The sequence below is a fragment of the Triturus cristatus genome, chromosome 11, assembly GCF_964204655.1.
Source record: "Triturus cristatus chromosome 11, aTriCri1.1, whole genome shotgun sequence".
NCBI lineage: Eukaryota > Metazoa > Chordata > Amphibia > Caudata > Salamandridae > Triturus > Triturus cristatus.
Window position 1 is genome coordinate 616,451,927 of NC_140594.1, and position 26,052 is coordinate 616,477,978.

The 26,052-nt window shown below is 45.4% G+C and overlaps 1 protein-coding gene across 2 annotated transcripts in view; it reads left to right on the forward strand.

Annotated features, from left to right (window-relative positions):
* Positions 1–569: 569 nt before the first annotated feature.
* CCAR2 (cell cycle and apoptosis regulator 2) overlaps positions 570–26,052 on the forward strand; it is a 348,118-nt gene continuing 322,635 nt past the window's right edge. For both annotated transcript variants that reach the window (XM_085633999.1, XM_085634000.1), the window contains exon 1: positions 570–699. The gene's annotated coding sequence lies outside the window, so the exon portion shown is untranslated. The remainder of the gene's footprint in view (positions 700–26,052) is intronic.

Sequence of the window (26,052 nt, forward strand, 5' to 3'; positions counted from 1 at the left end):
AAAAGGGGAAGATGTCGAGAGTGAGCGGTACAGTAGTTGGTGTGGGCGGAGTCAGGAGGGCAGAGGAAGGGGAGGAGAAGCGGCAGGAAGCGGGCAGATAGGATAGGGACTGGGAACAGGTTGGAAGCAGGAGAATAAAGCTGCTAGTAAAAGTAATTCACGTGTCTGTCGTTATTGGTCTTAGACACAAGCAGGTCCAGTTGAGGAGCAACAAAACCCCTGAAGAGTGAACACACAGCATCAGGGGCGCTTTATTAAACTATATTGACATTTGTAGATAAGCGCCAACACATTACCGGCTATCTTTTTTGTTGGACCTGATCTTATACAGAGTATTGTTCGAAAAACTGTTTGGCGTGTATACAGTCAGACAGGCTTGTTCACGTATACAGCTGTAATACTCCGGTAAACTGACAAAATCGGTGGAAAGAGTCATTTGCAGACTATAGCCTAGGTCGTTTATGGTAGATACCACGCTCTTCCACGAAACACCGGGCACCGACACAAGAAAGTCTAAAGAATGATCGTTATACTCTATGGCAATAGAGTCCTCCACAGTTACAGCGCACCCTTGCCTTGTAGTACTTCCGGCTGTTAGAAGGCCAGAGTGTCCTCGCTCTATGATATTTCCAGTTTCAGAGCCGTCACTTCCGGTCGGTTTGTGGCGCTGTTTCCGGGCCTGTGTCTTTTGAGCTGACGGTGAGTGTGGGTCGGGAGGAAAGGAGAAAGACAAGAGAGAATGAAGATAATATGTTTCGCTCACGTTTTGATCAGAGAAAAGCGAGCACACGAGCCTAGATACAAGTGAAGATTTAGCATGCACACAGAAGGCCGGGGGATTTTTTTTTTTTTAATAGATTTCCCCCATTGGAAATTGGGGTCGAGAAAATAACTCTTCGGTTTCAGGAAGTGGTGTCTGGGGGGAGACTTCTCACACCTTAAGGCTTTTGTATCTCGCGATGGGTTGGGGAGAGAAAGGAAAAGCGCTCCTTCCTCAGTTGGAGATAGATAGGAGTATGGCATTGCTGAAAAAGGAGGCCCCTCCGCAGTAAAAAGGTTTACCTTTTTCAGGGATCAGTTGTATTATTCAGTTGGGAAACCCCCTCCTCCGGGATTAAGCGATGGCCTTTGACGCTGCAGCGAACCCCCCGATTGGTCAAAAGAGAGAGTCTCGGTGAGAGGGCATGCTGAATAAAGAAAGGGTGGGGCGGGGTTAAGCGAGCATCTTGCAGGTAAATTGTGCAAGCGGGTAGAAGAGCAATTTGATGGAAGTCAGCCGCGATGCTTTAGCATATGTCCTATCCTGCCCTTGTTTCAGGGGTGTCATTAAATCTCCACACCACAAATAAACTCTGTGTCTTCCCAAAATTTCCGTGTTATCACCTACCCTGAAAATCTATCTCAATCTCCAAAAATGTATTTATTACAGTGGGTTCATTATGTAAAATCACTCGATGGTACCGTCAGTAGAAACTCAAATGGCTGAGATGTTGTTATTTTTATAATTAGGACATTTCTTCCAGCAGGCTGAATACTTGCTATCTGGTGTTTCAGCGAAGTGAGTTTTAGAAACTTACTAGACTGAAAGTAGGTCCTCTGCTCCCTAGAGTACCGGAGGAGGCGGTGGTCAGATTGAAGAGGATAGGGGCTAAGGGTCGGCAGGGGCTTCCTTAACTGACTGGAGAGGGTATATGGTAAAGTGGGTATGGCAGGTACTTTATTCCCCCCTCCCTCCAACAGGGTCTGAAGTTGGGTTCTTGCCCCAAGAACCAGTAGATTGTTCTGCAAGAAGAAAGATTCCTCCAGTCATAAGAAGTCTGAGTTAGATAAGTAGTCTGTAGACGCTAGGTGAACACAGGAAAACTGGTGTTGCTATGAGTGACACCCCCCTTATTTCGTTTCTTGATAGTGGTTCTCCAATGTGAGAGGCCCACATAATGGGCAAGTAGAGTCGAAGGAACATCCAGACAGGGGAATGTAAGTGGACAGGGGTGCAGAGGTGTGAAATTCGTGTAATCCCACACGTATTGCTTATGCCTATATTATTGCAAAACACCTAGTTATCTGCCGGTATAGGAGGCTTAGAAAAGCACTACAGAACTAGGACACAAGCAAAAGGCTCTAAATCAAGCAAATGGGGAATCCTTTAATAAGGATGGAATCCCATCACCCACCAAAGTGGCATGCTTCATCATCTGGGATTTCTCCTCTTGGCTGAAACACCTAGTGTAGCCAAGGGCTACAACCCCCTCACTATGAGGGAGGAGCTCAGAGATGTTTTTTTGGATACTACTCTTGTATAGGATCTACTAAAATCCAACAGATGTAAAGCACTAGAATACTTGAGTGATGGGCGCACTGCAAAAGGAGGGATGTGTGATGTAAAACTAACTTCCAAGAGAAACGGAGCTTTATTAGTTAACTCTTGAGGTCAGGATTAAAAACAGTGCATGTGCAGTATAGAAATATTAACTGCATCTGTCCAGTAAACAGGTCTACATGTTTTGGCCAGTATAACCACAGTGGTGTCGTGGCCTTCCTCAGGACCTAGATGTTAAATGCTACTGCGTTATGAAGTGATAAAGTGAAAAACTATATATAACAGGAAGGTTAGTTTGAAAAAAATACAACCTAGATCACCAGTAGTCTGTTTTGTTAGATTACCATATACTGGTGGCACCTGTGCAAAAACAAGAAGTGCATGTGTCTAGTAATTTTGTAAATTCGTAAGTCATGTGTACTCATCATTTAACGTACCCTACGGTGTACTGTGAGATTCAAAATATAAAGTGAACTCACCAGTAAGTAACTAGTAAGAAACCTCACCTGGCAACAACTCAGGGCAGGAGGCACCGCTCTAAAAAGAAAAAATGTTGGCATGGATCAGACTGGAAGGGAATTCTTAAATCTGTGATACCTGCAACTTTGTAATTAATTTAAAACAATATGTTCACATTGCCTCCCCTTTTTTAGGTCTCGCCTGACCCAGCGCATGCGCTGGCCTGGCGAGACTTATTGAGAGGGCTCCAAAAAGTGCTACCAGGCCAGCCTAGAGCTACAGTGCATGTGCGCGGCCACGCGCGCCGCAATTACTTTCACGGCCGCTTTGATGTTTGATCGCGATCACTTTCGCGGCTGCTTGGCATCGCCAATAGGTCTCCCTTTTTGGAACCTTATAAGTATTTAGTTATGCAACTGTTGCATGGCTAAACACTTATAAGGTCCCGAAGGCGAGACCTATTGGCTATGCCAATACTTGTTTAAGATTGCAATGTGGGAAAGCACAGGTACTTGCTGCCAAAGAGGTACAAAATGTCTACATAAATAGGCATCCAAAGTAAACCTGTTCACGTAGTTTAAGCATAAAATGTCATAATCCATATGCAACTGTATAATGTTGCTGCGGTTGGATAATGGTCCATATGTATCAGTATTTAAAGAGGTTAGATTTGATTGATTAGAACACAACCTCCACTTGATGTCAGACTCAGAAGTGGGTGTGTAAATATATCCTTGAGTGTATAATCAACTGTTACCTCTATGGTGAAATGACCAGGATTTAATATAACTATGTGTTTTGCAATACTTGTGTTGGGGAAATTATCTGCGCTGGTCTTTAAAACTTCCCTTGGACCCTCCACTCCCGGTTTTTGTAGTATGCCTATATTATCCCTTGCACAACTAGATACTGCATCACGTATTTCACTGCAGCGCAACTACATTTTTTCCAGGTCAGATTGGAGTCAAAGATAATTTCTTTGCTGCAAAGAAATGACCCTTTATCTCTGAATGTACCAACGGTTCAAGTGTGTGTGTGTGTGTGTGTGTGTATATATGTGTGTGTGTGTGTATATATATATATATATATATCTCCATCTCAAATGTTTTCATGTCTGCCAAGTACTGAAAGGAAAGCAACTTCCATTACTGACACATTGATTTCCAAGCAAAAATGTGTATAGTTGCAAAATCTAACCATTATAGTATGAGTAGTATTGTCTTGCAATCTTTCTTGACTTTATGCTTCTTGTGATCCATTCGTAATCTCCCAGTGGCTGTTTACAACGCTAACCAGCCAATTGGTTCTCCCTCTACTGGCCTGAAAAAGTGAAGGCATTCTGATTAAATACTTAGATTGGTGGTCTGCTTTTTGCTGCTCATTTAATAGGCCAATTTTCTTAACCTGCCTTGTTGCTGCTGTTAAACAATATCCTAAATCTATTTTTCCTGTTAACTGTATGTCGATTCATCTAGTAGCTGGAATCTACGAAACCTACAGTTTTTAAAACATCAAATGCCACTTTGTAAAGAGAACTCGTTTTTTTCTGTAAGCAATATCTGAAGTCTGCTTTCTAAAAAATGCATTGAAAAACTTTGAAATCCTAAAATAAACAGACAATGGCTACAGTGTTTGATAAATGCTAAACTTTTGGCTAGAAAACATGCTTTAACTAGGCCTGGGCGGTGAACTAATTTCGCAGCATTTATGGAGTATTTGCTCCCAGCGGGATCTCTGGCTGAGAAACATTCTGTTAACGGGGAGGAAGCTGCTGCTCGAGTTGAACATGTACTTGAGTAGCAGAAGGAAGCACTTCCCTCTTGCGCTACAAATGGTGCAGTTTGCGCTGATTTTCCATCATGGCACAAACACCTGGAAGTAAAAATCAGCGCGAATGGCGCAACCTAATGTACTCTGCCACTCTTCCCAGGCCTACCTTTTAACAAGTTTAAAGGATTGGGCTTTGACCACTGCCCAGGATCGCAAGTTGCATTTTTGTACAGTGACGACAGTGACGTTTTGTTAAGGTAGCTGATTGTGTTATAGTAAAGTTGTTCCCTCTGCCTTGCAATACATGTTACCCTTAATAAGAAACCTAAAGCCTGATGTACAAAACTGTTTTGCTGTCGTAAATCCAGTGATTTGCACAGTTAAAGGGTTAATGCACTTTGTTTTTTACAGTGCACTAAACACCTTTTGCTTTTTGAAAAAGTTTTCTGAATCGCAAAATGTTTTGAGACTCCTTCCAAAATGCAATTAGGGGGTGGGGTGAAGCAGGCACTTCTATGTATGTTTTGCTGTGAAATCTAACAATGGTTTGTGCCCACAGTTGCAAACCATTGGGTAGCTTCTAACCTCAAGGAGGTGGTAACTGTGAGAAAGTGCCATCTTTCTTGCATGGTAGGCCCCCACTTTTTGCTGAATGTACTTTGACTGAGTGTGCCCTGGGCTCCTGCCAATCGGGTGCCCAGGGCCTATGTTCCTTCCCTAAAAACCTAAAACCCAAATTGGCAAACCCTGGCCACATGTCAGCCCCTGGTAAATGGTACCCTAGGTACCCAGGGCCTTGTGACTAGGGAAGGCCTCTAAGGGCTGCAGCACTCATTGTGCCACCCTTAGAGGCCCTGTACCCTAACACACACATCCATGTGTGCCATGGCCACCACCTACACTGCCCTGGCATAAATCAGCCACCCCTCTAGCTGGGTGCCCTATGCCAGTGGCGTGGGCACAGGAGCATGATCCCTCTGCCCCTACAGTACCCAGGTCCATTCCTGGGCACTGTAAGTGCAGTGCTGCCACCCTTGGAGGCCCTGTACCCTTACACACACACACACTGCCTTTGCAGGCTGAGTGGGTGCAAAACCAAAACAAAGTCGACATGGCACACATCCATGTGTGCCATGCCCATCACCTACACTGCCATGGCATACATCAGTCACCCCTCTAGCTGGGTGCCTTATGCCAATGGTGTGGGCTCAGGAGCAGGAGCCCTGTGCCCCTACAGTACCCAGTGCTGCCATTTAAGAGTCCATGGCGCTGAGAGCTCGTCAAACACCAACTCCACAGCACCATAATGGCAACACTGAAGACTGAGAAGTTTGGTATCAAACTTCTCAGCACATTAAACCCGCACTGATGCCAGTGTGGGATTTAATGTACCAAGCACCCCAGAGGGCATCTTAGAGATGCCCCCTGAAACCTAACCTACAATCCACGTCTGGTCTGGGAGGCTGCCTAGGCTGCCACACAGCAGACATGTTGCTGGACCCCTGGGTAGGAGAGCCTCTGCTCTCCTGGGCCTGCAACAATGCACATCCTGGGCGAGGTGCTAGATCTCCTCCCCCAGGATGGGCAGGGGGAAGCTTCAAAGGCATGCCGCCTCTGTGAGCTTCCCCAGGCCACTGGCAGCCCCCACTCTGGCGGGAAGCCTGTCCGGAAACCCCAAATAAGGACAGGGGGTGTGCCAGCCTGCCAACCCCACCCCTCAGGTGGGGCAGGCGAGGTGAAGCACATCTCCGAGCTCTCGCCATCTTGAAGATGGGAAGCCCTGCCCAATCAGGACTAGGCTACTGCCCCCCTCCCACAGGAGAGAGGCAGGATAGGGGGTGTACCCACCCCAGGACAGGGACCCTTTGGTCCCTGCCCTTCACCTACCTGTAATGCCCCTAAAGCTAGTATTTAGGGGCACCTGGAACCTTCCTTCCCCAGATTCCGAAATACAAAGAAGAGCAAGAAAAAAGAAGACCTGCCCTGCAGCCGCTAAGAAGAGGAAGACACCAACTGCTTTGGCCCCAGCCCTACCGGCCTGTCGACCCTCAAACCTGCTCCTGCCACAACCCGGCATCTCTTGTGGCCAGCAACCTCACAAACCCCGGAGGACCTGGCTACCTTTTGGCTATAAGCCCCTGGGACTCCCATGAGTAGAGGCTCTACTCAAAATCTGCTTCTAATCCCTGCCATCAGCCCCGAACCGCGAACCCATCACACTCTGCACCCGCCAAGCCTGGCCTGTGCCGGAGTGAACAAAGACCATGAGGATGACCCCACGGCGACTGGGACCCTGAGTCCGGCACCCAAGGACTTCCCTCGACGCTCCTGACGACGCCCGCAGCATCAGAACCAGGTACCCCCCCCCCCCCCCCAACCGCGATCAACAGAGGGTAAGATTCCTGACACCAAAAGGCACCCTTGCACCCTGCGGCCCCCTGTGCCCAATTCCTGGGTACCTACCTATCCTCCAACTACCCAACTTACCTCTCGAAGTGGTGGTGGCACCTGAAGAATCTTCGTCCCCGAGCTTGCAGTCTTTTTCCAAACCGGAGCTTTCCCATTGAAATCAATTGAGCGCCCAACGGCTCAAAAGCACCCTGCACCCAGCCGCCCGAGTGGCTCTGGCAGTGTAACCTTTGCGCCTATCTACTTCCCCCATTTGCCCTGAGCAAGCGACCAGGAGCCCAGCTCCTACAGCCGCGTGGCCTGCTAGTCAGCAGCCACCAACCAAGGCCCCCCTGCCTCCCATAGGATAACATTGGGCCTAACTCATTTTGCACCCGGCTGCCCCTGTGCCGCTGAGGGTGTAACAACTGTACCTACGTGACCATGGGAGACCCCTGAGTCTGTGCCCAGAACCTTAACTTTGCCAGTCGAGTATTTACCTGAAAGCCGATAACTCAATTTTCTTTGTAGGGTAACATTGAGTGGTTTTCCTGAAATTTCTTCTAAGTGTGGACTTTTCAAAACTTAAAATATTCACCAAAAATCAGCCGAGTAACGAAATCGAAAATACTCACCTGCTATTAGGCGAGCTCCCAGTGCTGGATCTTGGTGCCCAGCACTGACCCTGAAAAATATTCACAACCGTTATTACCAGTAACCCAATTTTCTCCCGTAGGAAATCATTGACTGTTTTTCTGTGAAATTTCTTCTGTCGGTTTTAGCAAACTCAGAATATTCTTTAAAAATCGTACAAATTGTGAAAACCTAATTACTTACCTGTTTTGGATAAAGGTCCCAGTACTGAGTCTAGGCACCCAGTACTGGATTACAAAAGTAACGAGAACATACTATACCTGCAACTTGAATTTTCTTCCATAGGGAATCATTGACTGTAAGTGTCAACTTTTAAAATAGCGAAATATTGTCTAAAAAGCATAACAGTAACAAAGTAGACCTTTATCACTTGTTTCTAAGTACTGACCCAGGACTGAATCTAGGATCCAGTCCTGGTATCCTAAAAGTAATCTATTGCAAATAACATGAAACTTCCATTGAACTCAATGCATTATTGTTTAAAATTGTGTTGCCTATTGCAACCACTTGTAACTTTCTACAAAAGCCAATTGCATATTGCAAAAGTATTTATATCAAGCATCTCATTCTGAGAAAGTATATTTTAATACCTATTGTTGGTTCTAAAATAAAACAAGCATATATTTTTTTATATGTAAACCATTGGCCTAGAGTTCAGTTATTGAGTTTGTGAGACCATTTGCTGACTGAGTGTGTGCAACAAATGCTTTACCCTGTCCTCTGATACTGCCTTACTGCTCGACCAAGCTACTACTTTAGAGAGTAAGGTTATATCTAACTTTAGCCTCTGCCAAACCTCTGGGGACTGTGGACTCTGTACACCCTGTACCTATTTGGGAACAGTATATACAGAGCCACTTTCTCACAGTAACTGATATGGTATCAGAGTTTAATAGCTTCCACATTGGTAGTTGGGCAACCTCAGTGGGGGCAGACAGTAGTCCAGAGACCCACTGCCTGCTATACTTGATGGCTTCCTGAGCAGAAGAAATATATATTTTTTTAAATAAACACTTATAGGTTACACGCTGCTTTACCTTTTTTATATTTCTTTATTTTGTTATTATCAAAGAGGTGCGGCAGCCCACATTGCTGTGTGTGAAGTCTTAGTTACATCATCAAACTAGGCATGGATACATGTGATAGAGGGCACAGTAAGGGAAATATGTTAGAGATACATGCTTAATTTATATCAATAGAGCTCCACTAGTTGGAAGAGGGGGAAAGGTAAAGCAGGTAGGCTGTGAGAGAGCAGAAAAAAAGCCAAACAACAAATGTAGCAGGCTATTAGTGAATGTGTGTAGTAGGGCAGGTTGGTAGAGGCATCTCAGTGTCTTGTACTTTGCAGAGCTAGATGTCAGTCGATGGTGTCACGGCTAGTGCTTTATCATAAGGAGTGCAACCAGATGGGGCCTAATTGGAGGTGCATGGGTGCTGCTGTGGCAGGCGAGCAGAGGGAAGAGGATCTGGTTTGGATTTAGTTGTGTCTGAAAAGTGACATTACTTGAGGAGTCATCCAGTGGGGTGTAATGACACTTAGCTAAGAGTAAGGTCTGGTCTAAGAAATGTGCTTTTTTTCTTATTCTTATTGGTGCATGTGTAGGAAACTACAGCTCAGGCTTTCCAACTAGGTAAAGTGGTCGAACCAGTTGCCCGCGTGTTGCAAGGTAACTGTTGTGGTCTAATTTTGGGACAAGGCTCACATGCTCCTTTAAAGAAAACAGGTTTCATTTTTAGGTCTCGCCTAGGCAGCGCACATGAGCTGCTCTGGCGAGACTTCTTGTAAGGGACTTCAGAAAGCTCACCACACGCTCGTGTGTGTGTTTTTGTTTTTCTCACAGGCTTTTGCGTGCGTCTTTCTAAGAAACACAGCACGCAATTGGGCAAAGGCGGGTGCATGTCCCGCCTTTTCTCCGCCCACGACCTACTGCTTGCGGTTACCTGCACGGGCGACATCTGTTTTAAATTATCGTGCCCAGACGCGTGCGCAGTAATAGAAAATAGATGTCTTGCTGTGGCGCGCGCACCACTCGTGAAATACCACAAGTTCTTTAAGTTCTAACATAGCCACTGGACTGATAATGCGACCACATCTACTGCAAATTTTACACCCTGTTTCAATGTATCGTTAAAGAACCATCTCCCATACTGCCTCACAATGTCTTGTTTGTTACTAGTTATGTGAACTTAAAATACTTACGTGCACGCCAACATTGTTTACAATAGATTGCATCTTTGATTCGAAGAGATTGAAGTCAGCCACAGTTGTTTGGGCATGGGCTCTTTTCGCTGTTAGATATATGTAGCTTGACTTTCAAAGTTAATTAACCCCTTCCTCTATCGGAGCGGTGCTGAGAAAAGAGGAGGGGCTGAGACTTTAATTAGGAAATGCTGGGGCGCTGTTTGTCTCCTGTCATAAACGTAAATGCTCTGAGCGTTCCTGTGGCCAGAGACAGTACTACATTGTTATATGGCACCTGCTGTGTGAATTAGTGCTGGCTACGTCTGGAGTTTACCTCTTATCAAAGTCTATGCCCTTATGGGTTTTTTTGCAGAGTTTTATATAGCGCAAACTTGACCCAAATTCAATCAGGTATCAGAGCGCTTTACATAGCACCAGTTATGTTACATGAGGACACACATTCATTTTTTGTTAGGCTCAGGGAGATTAAGTGATTTGCCCAGAATCACAGGATGTTTAGCATCATTACCGAGTCTCGAACCCTGTTCCCCAGGTCCGAGTTCGAGCGCCCTAGCCGTTAGGCCAACTCCTCTCCCCAGTTCCCTTGCCATTATTTTATACAGAGCTTCTTTGCCTGGAGACAGGCGGCTCAGTTACTCTCAATCCCGTCCTGTCATCGTTAGGACCCGCAGCGCTCCAGCATTCCTCTCTTCGTCACTGAGTCCTGGATAGAAGGGCCGCAGGGTGGGGGGGAAGGAGGCTCCAGAGAAGGTGAAGAGCAGTGACCGGTCATCCACATTGTACAGAGAGCCTGGCGGCCTCCTAGTCCAGGAAGAGACCCACAGCGCTTGGAGGGACACAAGGGGTTAGGATGGTGGGAGGGGAGATGAGAGCTCAGTATTCACCTTGAGTGAGCCACACTGTCCAGAATCCATCCTCAGGTGAAGGTGTGATCTCCCCCCTTCCTGCTCAGACTCGTCGCACACCCCCAGGATCCACTCTGTCTTGTCCCCCACCTCCACCTCCCAGTAATGCCTCCGAGAGACCAGCCTCTCTCTCCCCAGGACAGCGAGGACAGGATGGAATCTCGGAGGTGTGTCGGGCAGATACTGTGCTCTGTCTCCATCTCTCACGCTCCTTTTATCCTCAGACAGGATGAGCCAGGGATTTGCAGTGTCAGGATCCAGAGTCACCTCCGCTGCAAAGCTGCCCTGGCGCCTGTATTTTTGTCCCTCCCTATATTTAAGCATGCATGTTAAGTCCTACACCCTATACTCTTATCCTATCGCACAGATAAGGAACAATTTCTTCACTACTCAATATAGTATACCAAGAATATTAAGATCAACAATAAGACTATTTTTGGGAAATCCTGGCATAGGAAAGGTGTACTATGAGTCCACCAACTTTTTCATAACAATTTCTGCCTTTCCTTCGCGCAGGCTTAAACGCGTTTTTCTCTTTCTTCCTCTGATATTGATAAATACAATTAATTAATCTCTCCAATTTCCATGACATTTTGCTACTCTCAACCCAATTCTATACCCATTACCACAATCCATCCATTAACATCGTTCTTATTCTCCTCACCTACAGCGTCCCGCATTTACAATTTATTTACCACTTCTTCAGACAACCGAGATAAAACACATGCTAAACTACAATGGGGAAAAAGATTTAAACTTCTCTTTTACAGTTCCCTTATGGAATAACATTTGGCTTTAAATACAGAAATCCTCTAAAGCAGCGAATACTACTTAAACTTCATTTAACAGACTATTGGTGACTCCAGTTACTTTACACAAAATGAAGCAAAATAATTCTACCTCATGTAGGTCTTGCAATGTCACTTTAACTGACCTAAAACATTTCCTGTTCGAATGCCCTTCCCCGTGTCAATTTTGGATGAAGGTTTGGCGACAGATAAATATCATCTTCCACTCTCAAGTGCCATTCCATTTTGAACATATATTTCTGGGCAGTATTTTAAATTGTTGGTCATATTATTCATTTAAGGTTGATATCTTAGATTTACTACTTGCAGTTGCCTTTCAGCAAATAACTAATTCCTGGAAAGATTCTTCTAACGTCTCTTTTCAGTCTTGGTGGTATGGGGTTTGTTATAAACACAGACTTGATAGAGCATGTGTTAATCCACCATCTCTTGCTATCAAATGAGATATTCTCTGGTCACCAGTGATGATTTTACTGGAGTCTTCTACAAAATGTGCCAATTTATATAACCATCGGATTGAAGAGGTACTCAAACGTCCTTGACTTATCACTGCTATTATGCTTATTTGTAATATATGCTAGTATACTTAATACATTAATTATAATTTTTTACTGTTATTATTTCTAAGCTATGATATTGTTTTCATGTAGATTTCTACTGTGGTACAGATATATAATCTTTCCTTTCTAATACACTTATTTCTCTTTTTCTTTCTCTTTTCTGTTCTTTTAGCTTATCACTATTTCAGTTAGAAGTGTCTTTTTCTCCCAGAATATATATGTATCATTCTGTTATAATATTTTGAATTTTAAATAAATAAAATTTTTAAAACCTAAAAAGAAAATATGCCCCATTTCCTTTATGAGTCCTCTGTACCAAGACGTAACCAGAGCACTGGTTGGGTGCCATTTTTAAAATGAGTCAGGGCTCGGCAAATCCGCTCGCATTTGCGAGGTAAATTTAATGAGGTCGATCTATTTTTAGGTCCAACTCGCCCTTTCTGGCGAGTAGGAAAACATACTAACTTTTGTCCTCTGTCTTTGAAAACGGAGAAAATGTGACAAGATAACAAGATTTAAAGGCCTTTTTATTGCTCACAAAGCAAATGAGCAATAAAGATGCCTTTAAATCTTGTTATCTTGTCACATTTGCTCTGCTTTCAGAGACGGAGGTCAAGTAGGTTACTGTTAGGTCGAGGAGATTTTTCAAGGTACTAGACCTGCAGGACTAGTATCATTTTTCAGATTTTTCGAGCCCTGTGAGTATGTGGGACTATAGAAGCATTTCCCCCAAATTTAAATAATTTAGATTTTAGATGCAGCCACAACCTAGCAATCCCCTCTCCCATTCTGCAGCTGCTGAAACCAAGTGTCAGGAGGCACCATCTGGACACTTAGACTTGACAACAGAGCATCAGGGAGATTATTAAGATGGCACCTTGCAAAAAAGCTTACCCTTCACCGGGTTAGCACATTTTTACTGCAGTAGCGAAGGGAAATGGTTCTTAGGACATGACAGTAGTCAAACTTGTGATGATCCAGATTGTTTGTTATGTGCCTCAAAAGTCTACAGCAGATTTTTAGAAAAGCGACATGAAATACATTTGCATACACTGAATTTAAACTCAACTAATTTAAATTATCAATACATATCGTGGTAATCTGGAATCAATGTACCTTACGCGGAACGGAAACACTATTTGGGAGAAAAACGAACACGGAAGGGGTCAGGTTTATGGGAATTAATAACCAAGGCCCATATCTCTGAAAGGCTGTGGAATGAAGCTGTGTCAGTCATTCATGTCAGATAACCAGACATACAACTGATAGCACTCCAGCCCTCTCATGTATTCAATATAACATCTGTCTCTGTTTTAGCTACTTATGACGCTTTGGTATGGAGATAACAACCTATTTATCTGTTACCTTCTTTCCATTTTCATTTACTTCCACCAGTTGGCTGCTTTAGACTCTGACCATGCTATCTGGCTATACCAGGGGTACTCATAGTACGGCCCGCGGGCCGCCAGCGGCCCGGCAAGCCTTCCCTGGCGGCCCGCGGACCTTGCAGACATCGTACCTGTGCACCGCCGGTTGCAGCAGCGCGGAGCTGTGAGGCCGGGCGATTCTTTTAAAAGCCAAGTCACTTGTTAATGAGGCTTTTTTGTATTTCACCTCTTCTTAGCGCCCCTGCATCTCCCCTCTGAATGAGTGGAGATGCAGGGGCGCTAAGAAGAGATGAAATACAACAAAGCCTCATTAACAAGTGACTTGGCCTTTAAAAGAGCTGTGAAGTACTTGGGTGCGGCGGCTGTTTGTGTTCCAGGGAAGCGCCGGGTGAGGTGACGGGCAGGGGGGGGGGGGGCAGCAGCTAGTGAGAGCAGCAGATGAGTTTAAAGCGGGAGGGAGAGAGGGAAGACAGAGCAGGAGACAGGGAGGAGAGACAGCGTGAGAGAGACAGACACGTTGGGAGAGGGAGGGAGACGGAGGGAGGGGGACAGAGGGAGAACAGAGGGAGGGAGACAGAGAGGGACGGAGACAGAGAGAAAGGGAGACAAACTGATTGAGAGAGAGGGAGAGAGATAGAGAGAGGGAGGGAGACAGGGAGAGAGAGAGGGAAGGAGAGAGAGGGAGAGGGAGGGAGGGAGACTGAGAGGGAGGGAGACTGAGAGGGAGGGAGACTGAGAGGGAGGGAGACTGAGAGGGAGGGAGACTGAGAGGGAGGGAGACTGAGAGGGAGGGAGACTGAGAGGGAGGGAGGGAGACTGAGAGGGAGGGAGGGAGACTGAGAGGGAGGGAGGGAGACTGAGAGGGAGGGAGGGAGACTGAGAGGGAGGGAGGGAGACTGAGAGGGAGGGAGGGAGACTGAGAGGAAGGGAGACGGAGAGGGAGAGACAGAGAGGGAGAGACAGAGAGGGAGAGACAGAGAGGGGGAGACAGAGAGGGGGAGACAGAGAGGGGGAGACAGAGAGGGGGAGACAGAGAGGGGGAGACAGAGAGGGGGAGACAGAGAGGGGGAGACAGAGAGGGGGAGACAGAGAGGGGGAGACAGAGAGGGGGAGACAGAGAGGGGGAGACAGAGAGGGAGGGAGACAGAGAGGGGGAGACAGAGAGGGGGAGACAGAGAGGGGGAGACAGAGAGGGAGGGAGATAGAGATAGAGGGAGATGGAGGGAGGGAGGGAGACGGAGGGAGGGAGGGAGACGGAAGAGGGAGGGAGACGGAGGAGGGAGGGAGACGGAGGAGGGAGGGAGGGAGATGGAGAGATATGTGTATGCCGGGTCCGGTGGCTCCGTGGACGAAGGCGTCCGCTGCAGGGACCTATGTTCCACCTCATGGTCGCAGTTTTTTTTTGTTGCTCTAGCCCCGCCCCCTCCCCCAATGACCCCACCCCCAAGGTGCGGCCCTCGGCCACAAACCGCACTGTAAATTTGGCCCCCAAGAGAAAGTTTGTGAGTACCCCTGGGCTATACTATACATTGCATGTGCAAACATTTCTAAGAAATACCTAATGCAATTGTGGGGGCTTTATCTCAGATCCATTCTCTATCAATCGAGGTCCTCTCAGGGTTGCCCCCTCTCCCCGTTACTCTTTCTTCTAGCCATGGAACAGTTGGCTGCCTCCTTAAGACAATGTACTTATATTAAGGGCATTTCTCTTCCGGCAGGAGAATCCAAAATGTATCTCTACGCAGATGATATTCTCCTTACACGAACAGATCTCTCCATCTCTTTACCATCTGTGTTAAAAATAATAGATGACTTCTCCTCCATTTCTGGGTACAAAATTAATTGGAACAAAAGCGAAGCACTGCCCATCTCGAATGGGACCACAATAGCGGCCATTCAAGGTTTTCCCTTCTCATCTCAAGTATTTGGGCATACTAGTGAACAAAGGCCTAGAGAGTATGGTTACGGATAATCTCAATCCCCTCATTGCTCAAATGCAACGTGATTTTGACAAATGGAAGGCACTGGGTCTCTCAATGTGGGGCAGGGTTCAAGCCGTGAAAATGGTTACTCTTTCTCGTTTCCTTTATGTCCTCGGGATGCTTCCTATTCAAATCCTTTTAACCACGCTACGTTCAATTGATTCTAAGATAAAATCCTTTATATGGAACTCTGCCAAACCTGTGTCTCAGCTTCAAAACTAAAGGCTCATCGCTCCTATGGAGGAATAGGTCTACCCTCAGTGGAGCATTATGCTTTGGCATTACAGCTTTCTCAAATGTCATATATGCTTTCACATTCATCGGATGCGCCACAGTGGGTACATCTTGAACGCCACCTTTCATTAACAAACGCAGGTCTTTCTGTTTTATACGGCTCGGAATTTCGTCCCGGAGACTCCACCACTAATCCTATTTTGTCGGCTATGCGTGCTGCTTGGCAAAGCGCACACCGCTTACTGGGCTCACATCCTCGTCTCCATAGAAAAGCCCCATTATGGAATAATTCTGCAATTCGTATTAATAGACAATCAATATCTTGGCCTATTTGGGAAACAGCAGGTGTTTACACCTTAGATCAACTTTTTTCAAACGGAGATATTAAATCATTTGCCCAACTGCAGGAAGAATTCCATTTGCCTGATATACAAGTCTCAAAATACAACCAGTTACGACAATCCTTACGGAGGAGTCTAGGACCTCCACCATGGCTCTTGCCTGACTCGCCAATTGGAACATATCTCCACACTTGGGGTAAGATGAAAGGAGCTACATCTGGCTTTTACCAAACTCTCACTTCGCATCTTTTTTCTCAACCCTTATCGCAAACTTTACGTACTAAATGGCAAACCTTATTACCAGTCTCTTATACTGACGATGAATGGTCTGATATTCTTAACAATCTCAACAAGGGTGCACGTGAAGCACGATTGAAATTTTGCATATTCAAGATTTTACATGATTGGCATTGGTCACCAACAAAATTGCATAAAGCTGGCTTGCTTCCCCATTCTAACTGCTGGAGATGTGATAGTACGTTTTGTAACATTTCTCATATCATTTGCGGATGTCCAGTGATCCAACCCTTTTGGAATTATATAGGTAAAACCTTACATTCCACGATGCCTCTACAAACTCCACTTTCGCATGCTACCATTCTTCTGCATGATGCACGTCAATCACAATCACTTTCTAAACCACAAGCCCGACTCTTACACACAGCCTTAGCTACAGCCAAAATTTGTATACTACGGCAATGGAAGTCGCCTCAACCACCATCACAAGAAATATGGATGGTGGCCATGATTCAAACAGCTTCCTACGAACGTATTATATACAACATACAGGATCAATCTGATCTCTTTCTTCGAGTATGGTCTCCTTTTCTAGCTTTAAATACCAATGCTAATATTAATGACCCATCTACGCAGTAATTTAATTCTTATCCCTTTTCATTCTCATTCATTATTGGTGGTTAATAAATCTTAATACATATTGTGTCTACCTATTATTTGTTGTTTTTAATAGCTACTCACCAGAAAACTTGCATATAATTCTGTATCTTTTAATATATATATTTATACATGAGGGTTTCACTGCTTACACTTTCATCTTGCACAATATACCCATTGTCTTCATTTATTGTTTGCACATTTTCTATATTGTCCATTTCATTTTCCTTTCTATTCTTATCTCGTAATTCCTTTCTCTACTTTATCTCACTTGGCTCCGTAACAATATATTCATATACCTGTAGAAAAATGTAATTTATTTCATTTTGTCTATTTCAAAGAATATTATTCTTTCTCTTTCTTCGAATCAGCATAATTACTTTATGTTATGGTAAGTATTTATCATATCGTATCTTATCTTACCTTATGCTATCTATCACTTAGAATGTCCTCTCTTACATCAAGTGAAATTATTATCCCTTATATTCATCTTTTCTCTATTCCTATTGGTTTTCTAGAGTGTCTTCTTTTCTCAGGAACATATTTATATAGCTTTATGTAGCATTATGTCTTATATTTGTGTACATTTTCATTTATCGTTTTCTTTTGTGATCCCTTCTTTGCCTTCCCTTTCTCTCTCCCCCCCCCCCCTTCCCGTAATTCCATCTTTTATGGCCTCAATATAAAGTGAAATATTTGTCTTTGCATGGATCTGTTTATGTATTTATTAAATTATATAATATGATTAATTATTCAGAAAGTTTTATTATATGCTTATAACAATTTTCTTATATATTTATTGTACGATAATGCAAACAGTTATTATACTATATGTATTCTTTTGTAAATTTCAATAAAAAATTGAAACACAAAAAGAAATACCTAATGCAGTAGTATCCTTCTGGCTGCCGTTTTATGTTAATTGGTACAACGTACATTATTTGGTTACAATAGAGTACTGTATGGCGTGGACAGCACCCATAGCCTGACATTAAAACAATTCCAGTAATACATAAAATACACTCTCAACACCCACAGCAACACCTAAGGTGTGTCTTTCTATGAAAAATGGATTACCTACATTAATGACAAAAGTAGCCGCGCGGATGATGAGCAATTTGTAGAGATTGGTACTAAAAGTGCAGAGCGGGGAATGTGTCTTTCTTGGGGGACATAGAGAAAACAAGCATTGGCATAGCCAATAGGTCTCGCCTTTGGGACCTTATAAATGTTTAGTTATCCAGCACAATATCCTTAGTGCAACATCATCAACTGTTGCATGGCAAAAACACATATAAGGTCCCAAAGGCGAGACCTATTGGCTATGCCAATGCTTGTTGGTAATGGGAACCCTTGGATGTTGGTCTGCTGTTCATTGTAGGCTACAATCCTAGGCACCTGGCGTCGCATCTTGTGACCTACCTAATAAATATTTATTAGGCAGGGCCTACTGCTCCCCCTTCCCCAAACAGCTGTATATTTATAAATCCAGCCTATTAGTACATAGGCCACATCAGGAATGAAAGGCAGATAGTAAAATTATGACAAGTCAGTGTAGAGTTTGTACTCACAATTTGCCCCCTTTATTTTTAGGTCTCGTCTAGCTATTGCGCTGACGCAATCACTATGCGAGACTCTATTAAGAGGGGCATTTCAAAGTGCTCCCAAAAGTGGATTGCATGGCGAGCACGTGCACAATCACGTGCATCGTGCCGCCATGCAATCCGTTTGGGGAAGCGCTTTAGCCCACTGGCGCGTGCACGTGTCACAGCCTCGGCATCATACTTCAAAGGGTCCACTCCCCCGCCTGGAATGCGCTCCACGCCCCGCCAAGCACGCGCGCCAAATTTGCTTTCACTTTCGCGCGGCTTGTTCTTCTAATGACACCCAGGATGTCTGTGTGATGGAAATAGAGGGTGTTTTCTTATTAATCTCCTCGCTGCTGTGCGTCTGTGGTCCTCGCAGCGCCGCGCTCACCCCAGAGGGGTCAGGCCGCCTTAAGCCATTCATTAAAACTTATAAAATTAATCACTGCCATCATCTTTCTCGCCGCCGTCGTGCATGGAGGCCGGGTAGGGGGCACCCGCCGGAAAAGTGCCTCTTTTTGTAAATTGCATTAGCTGTCCTCTCGACTCTCCGTTAATGAGGCGCCACGGCGGCGGTGTCTGCCCATTGATCGCCCGCTTCGCGCCCTGGCAATTAGCGGCAGGCGCCGTGTCGCTGCCGCGAGATGGCAGGGGCGGTCGCCCATTACACCCGCACCTCCCTGGCACTCCAAGCCCACACTTACTTCCAACCCAGCCTGGCAATTAATAACCTGCTATTTTTATTTTCTTGATTTGTTTTTTTTTTTAATTAAATGAACTTGAATAGTTTATTATTATAGGGGCTGGGCGTATGGGCACACGTAGTTGCTACTCTCGCCTTCCCAGAAAATTAGATTGTTCAGTTAGCGCCCACTTTGAAGCGAGAAGCCTCTTGACGCTATGCATTTATTGGTTGTCCTTGAGATTCCAGGAGGGATGAGCCTCACACTGCAGGGTTCGGATTGACACTGTCATAATGTTGTGATAAGAAATGCTGCGCTGGTGCTTCTGACTTCGTTGCGTCCATTCAGTCATCTTTGCGCTAAATACGCTTCGCTTTTCTCTTTCACTTGGTGTTGAAAAGGGTGGAGAGCGATTCCTGCCCGAGGAAAAGGTGCATGTCTGTTGAAACCAAATGTCATCAGCAAGGGGGATGGGTAGTCAAGGCTTCAGGAGGCAGCACCGAGGCGCCTAATGCAAAATGTTGTATCGATTCTATAGCATGTCATCATACCTCTTGTCAGGCCCCTGAAGCACCTTGCAGAAGACTAATCGGGCTTCCTCTTCTGAGGTTCTCGGATAAGATGAGGTGATGGTTGCTGTGCCATCAAGTCTTGGTGGTGGCACGTGTGTGATGCCCAGAGAGTGCTCCAAGCTTGACGCAATGGCGTTTGACCACGTTTTACGCATTTATGGTGGAAAGCATAGACGTGTGAGTTTAGCAGCGCAAGTAACATATATCACCCAGTTAGGGCTGTACCCTTAGAGGTAGCCGAGCTTTAAACACTAAGAAGAGACAGGACCTTATCTATTCTGAAATTCAAGTGATTCTGAATAGATCTGGTTTTCTTTGGGAGTTTATTCAATATTGTGCAGGTTTTATGAACTGTAAGACTTATCAGCAGTAGGGCCTGAGTTAGACTGGCTGTGGCGGGCACTGGCATTTTCCCGATGGGCCGGAAGGGTGAGGGCTTTTTTTGGACCGATGGGGCAGTTTTTAGGTCAAGCCTGGGCAGCGCATGCGCTGCTCTGCGTGACATGCTGTATTCAAGTATTGACTTGAAACTCCTCCCACTCTCCGCCCATATTTGTCATTGGCTTGTGTCATTGTCCTTTGTAAATTCTGGCTTCTGATTCGTTAATCGGCTTGTTTGTCCTGCCTTAGTACTGCCTTGTCTTCATTTGTAACCTCCCATGAGGATTGGCCCTTTTACTTCTGTTGTTACACGATATGTCTGTAAGCACTATTTTCATTAATTCGTTTCTCCTACTGCAGGTAAGACATGCTTTCCTGCACTATTTAGCGCGCCATGCACACTTTCACTTCCCAAGCAGCCCGGGACAATGGCGGCCGCTTCTTTGAAATTAAATAGGTCTCGCATTTACAAGAGTTTGAGCTTTTGGCATTGTAAGTGACCATGCCTTTTATGTGTTAATTATCAACACAGATAAATAAAATGCATTGTCATTTACAATGCCAATAGCTTAAACTCTCACAAATGCGAGACCTATTGCATTGCAAATGTTTGTTGTTCACTTAGCTCCTAAGTTAACCCCTTCGGTGCTCATGACGGAATGGTTCCGTCATGACCCACGGTTGAGCTGTGCTCATGACGGAACCATTCCGTCATGACCACGCCCGCGCAAGATTCCGTCAGCACAGCGGCGGAATCTGCGCAGCATCGAAGGGGTTAAAGAAGTGTTACTTAAGCTGATAGTTTGGGATTCATTACTGGCATAATGGGGCTCCTTGCCAATTCATAGTACTACCATGATCAAAACCTTGATGAAAACCAGGCCCATTCATATGTGAAGCAGGTATAATGAGAGATGTGGCATAATCTCACTCATGCTACAATCCTAAAACTGCCATAATACGATCCCTGCCATAATCAGAGCTTGGTGTTCTCAGGGCTCGTAAAATAATTATATCTTAGCCATAATGTTCGCCTCACACCAAATGGAGAAGGGAATTCTTTTACAGAAGTAGATTTCTCTTGCAACTTGGCTGATGGACAACAATTCCACACCTGTCGAGTGAGCCACATGATTAGCCTCACTCTGAACACAAGATATCTAAGGATTAGAGAACTCTGCAGTGATGAACCCTTAAGTGTGATATTTTAACAGGAGTTTGCACAGGACTATGAACGAGCCCCTGTTAGAAGGTTGAAGGATAACTGGTTATATAGAAATGTTGTCTAATGGAGTAGGGTAATGAGACCCCTACAGACTGAAGGTCAGTTAAATGGGTTAATAAGCGAGAGCACGACGTTCTATAAAGGTGGCTTCAGCTTGTGTCCACAGAGTGGCTCTGGGATTGGAAAATAGTTGACCCCAAAGGCCCCCCCCCCCCCTTTGTTTTCAGAGTGAGCACTCTGATTGGCCAGCCACAACATGAATTGAAATGTTGGGGCTGCCATAAATGGACTCCAGGACTCTGTCCCCTTTCCTGAAAATGTTTCAAAACAAGCATTGGCATAGCCAATAGGTCTTGCCTTTGGGACCTTATAACTGTTTAGTTATCCAGCACAATATCCTTGGTGCAACATCAACTGTTGCATGGCTAAACACTTATAAGGTCCCAAAGGTGAGACCTATTGGCTGTGTCAGTGCTTGTTTAGCTAAAAAGCCCGTTGCATTCTGGGACCTGTAGTTCATGTTGTAAATATGGGTTGGAAACTCCTAGCATGCAATGGGCTGTTGGTCAAAAGCCGACATCTGCCTGAAGGGTTCTACGTGGCTATCATAACATCAAATAGTGTTACAACTGAAGCTCGGTATGGGGTGTAGTAATGAGGGGGTGTAAATGATTAATTGGCGATAATATTCTGCTGCACCCCTGACAGCAGTGAAACAGTCCTTTATTAAGAGAAGGCACTCTAAAGTTTCCCGGGTCCCTGCGCTAGAATCTGAGCTATGCAAGTTTTTCTTTGCACACATGTAGCCCTGAATTTACAAGAGGTTAAATAATAAATGTGTCAAAAATAATACATTTCTATTTAGCGCTCCCTACTTCACTTTGGTGCCTAAGCGCTGTGAATAACCCCTACGTCAGTCACCCTATTTAATGGTGCACGACTACAAATGCCAGAAAGCACACAAAAAACTGGACTGGATGAGACACCCACACAGGCGCCAAAGGGCACTCCTGAGAAGCACAAGACGCCTGCAGTTTGTACACACATTTTCACTTCTAGGCGCTCACTTTTAACAGCGGTGAGTTTAGTTTAAAAAATGCTACTTTAGGAAAGAGGTAGGAAAAAATTAATTTTTCAGCAAACTGCAGCCTGTGCCACGCCGTCGGCCCGCGCAATTGCCGAAGCCGGGAGCAGTAGGGCCGTACCATCGCTCTCGCTTCCTCGTTACGGCTGTCCCTAGAATGATACAGCCCGTCCATCGTGCGGGGGCGTTGCCTGTGTTACCGAGGGGGCGGGGCCTGGGCTGCGGTATGCAGCACTGGCCTCAGACGAAGAAAGTTTCATTTAAAAAGGGCTCGGCCCCGGAGCGTGAAAGGAGGAGCCGGAACTGCTGCTAGAGAGCAGGACAGAGTCGCCCGCCTTGGCACCTCCCCCGGAGCCATGAAAGGCTGATGCAACTTTCCCTTTAAGGACCGGAGGAACCCCTTTGACAGTGCCAAAAAACAGCCAGGAGAGGAGCGCCGGAGCAGCATGGTAAGGTGTGCACTGGTGCCCACGCTTGTGCACTCTGCCTGCCGTGCATGCACTCTGACAGCGCGTGGCTGCACACAAAAGTTCACGTCTGGTGAAAACTTGTACATGGAGGCTTGGGTCGTCGATGTGAGGTCTGACTGGTTCATTCAGTCTTCCTTCGTGGCATGCCAAGAACCAGAATGCAATTGTAAGCCTAGGTGTGGGGCAATAGCTTGCACATCACCGGGGACAACTTACCCTGTGTGTGTGTGTGTGTGGGGGGGGCAGAGGGGTTTATGTAGCGGGGACTGTCACTGTAAGAGAGGCGTTTGCAAACCAGACCACGCTAATGACAGCTGTTTCAGGACATCTGTGTGGACACTTAAGTCGTTGTGGCCCCTCCACACTCTGAACTGGGTGACGCCTGTGGTCAGGGGGCCGTGGCCTGATGATGTCGGCAGGGACCCTGAGCGCCGAACACTCTGTCCCTGATATCACCAGAGGATGCGTGTCCACCCGGGACACCATTTGAGCCTTTTGCTTTAATTAGAATAGTGCATTTTTGGATTTGTAGTCATACTTCACTTCCACCGACTCGTATGAAAGTGTAAAACAGTTGTAGAGTGGAAGCGGGTGTCATTGGTGATATGGTCCATCTTATCACCGAGTTGGGATTCGAGCATCCGTGCAGGACACCCGTAAAATAGTTTTTTATGCTTCATTTATATCGATTAAAGTCTTGGGGTGCAAACCGGTGGACAGAGTCCCCAACTATTGTCAGAAAGGAAACTCAGTCCCCCTAAGCCACAGGCAGCGGTGGGGTGGCCGGTTGGGCTGAGAAATGTTCGTGATGTCACTTTGTGTCCCATTTCGGGAAGTGTAAGACATGTAATAGGCTAGTAATGCGACCTCCCCTCCGCCGCCCCCAACCTCTAAGGTCTATCAGTGTTCTAGGTCAGCAGAAGGTTCCTTGTATCTCTTAACTGAGTGCACACCTTTCACCCTTACAGGGCTTAAAAGATGCAAATGCAGGAAAGAAACAGTAAATGGTTAACTTAGAAAATAAGCCCGCGAGTGGTGCGCGTGCGCCTCACAGCGGGCGATCTGGGTTCAATTATCGCGTCCGTGTCTGGGCACGATAATTAAAAACAGATGTGGCCTGTGCGGGTAACCGCAAGCAATAGACCATGGGCGGAGCAAAGGCGGGACATGCACCCGCCTTTGCCCAATTGCATGCTGTCTTTCTTAGAAAGACACACGCAAAGCCCAGTAGCCTGGGAGACAGACAAAAGCACACGCACGAGCGTGTGGTGAGCTTTCAGAAAGCCCATTACTAAAAGTTGAGCAAGCAGCGCATGCGCGCTGCTCTAGGCTCGACCTAAAAGGGAAGTAAGGGGACAGAGTATGAAGTATCTTGACCGTTTAGACATGGGGGAGGTCAGTCCTAGAGACACCCTCTCAAATTTTCCCTCATTTATTATTCATGGCTTCTGGCCTGGAGCACCCCCTCAATGCTCTTGGTGGACTAATTTGCATTTTTTCCTGCTTTGTGGTACCCTAATTTGGGGATGGGCACCATCGCCGTGGTGCAACAGCGTTGGAGGGTTGCAGGGAATGCATCAGCCACCCAAGTAATCTTTTAATGAAAGTAGCCATATGTTTCCTGGAATGCATACAACATGACTTCATGAATAGCTGATGGTGTTTCTACGGGTTTCCGAGTTCGAGCGTTTGATCTTAAATGTTAGGACCCCCTTTTGGTTGGTCTTGTGACTGCATTATGTTGCGGGACGAGTGTAAGGGAGAGACTCAACCCTTTCATATTGTCGACAAAGCCAATAGGCTTACCGTGATATATCGATCCTGTGGCAAAGGCTGTAGGCTTGTCATGTACACTGATGTGGTCACTCCTTGACAAAGCCAATTGGCTTGTCTTGTTAGAATGAAGTGATGACCCCTTGACAAGGCCAGTAGGCTTGCCTTGTATATTGATGTGGTTACCCTTGGACAAAGCCAATAAGCTTGCCTTTTGTACATTGATGTGGTGACTTCTTGAGAAAGTCAAGAAAGAATTATTTAAAATGACACCCCATTATATTGTGATGGGCGCTCTTGTGGGCTTGACTGCAAGGGGGGAGGTGACTGCACCCGGTGGGGTTTGGTGCAGGACTTGCCTGTCACAGACCAGTGATGTTATAGTTAAGTATGGTGGTAAGATCAGAATTTGTGTTTTAAAAAAATCGTGGAAATCCACTAGAAAAAAAAACAACGGCTAAAGTGATGTTACTGTTAGGGTTATAAGATCTTACTTTAAGTAAAATAAAAAAGTAGAAATTAATTAAAAAAGCAAAGGTTAAAGTGATGTTATAGTAAGGTGAAAATGTCTATAAAAAGTACAATTTTAACTATAAAAAACACGGAAATGCACCAGTATGGTCTTACTGGGCTAACTTTAACTTGGTTGTCCGGCATACACTGCTTATGTCCTCACATTATATCACTCATGACATGTTTAGAGGCCTCACTGATGACATCTCAAATAACATGACTGTGACGTAATCCAATAATCATCTGTTCAGTTTACTCTACAAACCAGTACAGCCTTTAAAAATATGTATTAAAAAAAAGTGCAGAATCGTTTTAAAGCATCAATTACCAAGCATATGTACTTGGATAAAATAACGCTGTAGCTTACTGCTGCTAGACACATTAGCGTCATTAGGTGATCAAACCCCTAATATTTGCATCCATCGCCATGTGCACAAGTTCTCAAGTGAGTCCCCTATCGCCAAACACCCTAGCTCCATTTGTGCCAAAGTTTCTGGCACGCATATTTTTTCACAGAGACCCTACCCATCCAGACACCCATGCCCCATTAGGTGGCCAATCCTCTACTACGCAGCTCTTGTTCACAGCTCTTGTACACAGCTCTTCATGGAGAAGCCACTCCTAGATATACAATAACATTAGGTGGACAAGCCCATTTCCATGCACAGCCTTCACCTTGTGCATGGAGATGCCACTCCCTCCAGATACCCAAGACCCATTAGGTCACCAAGCTCCTGCTATACAAAGCCGATGTCCCATGCACAACTTTCCTTGGAGAGCCGAATGCAACACATACAAGTCCTAGTAGGAGGCCAGCGAAGTGGCAAATGCATATACTCATCAGAAGCATAGAAGCTA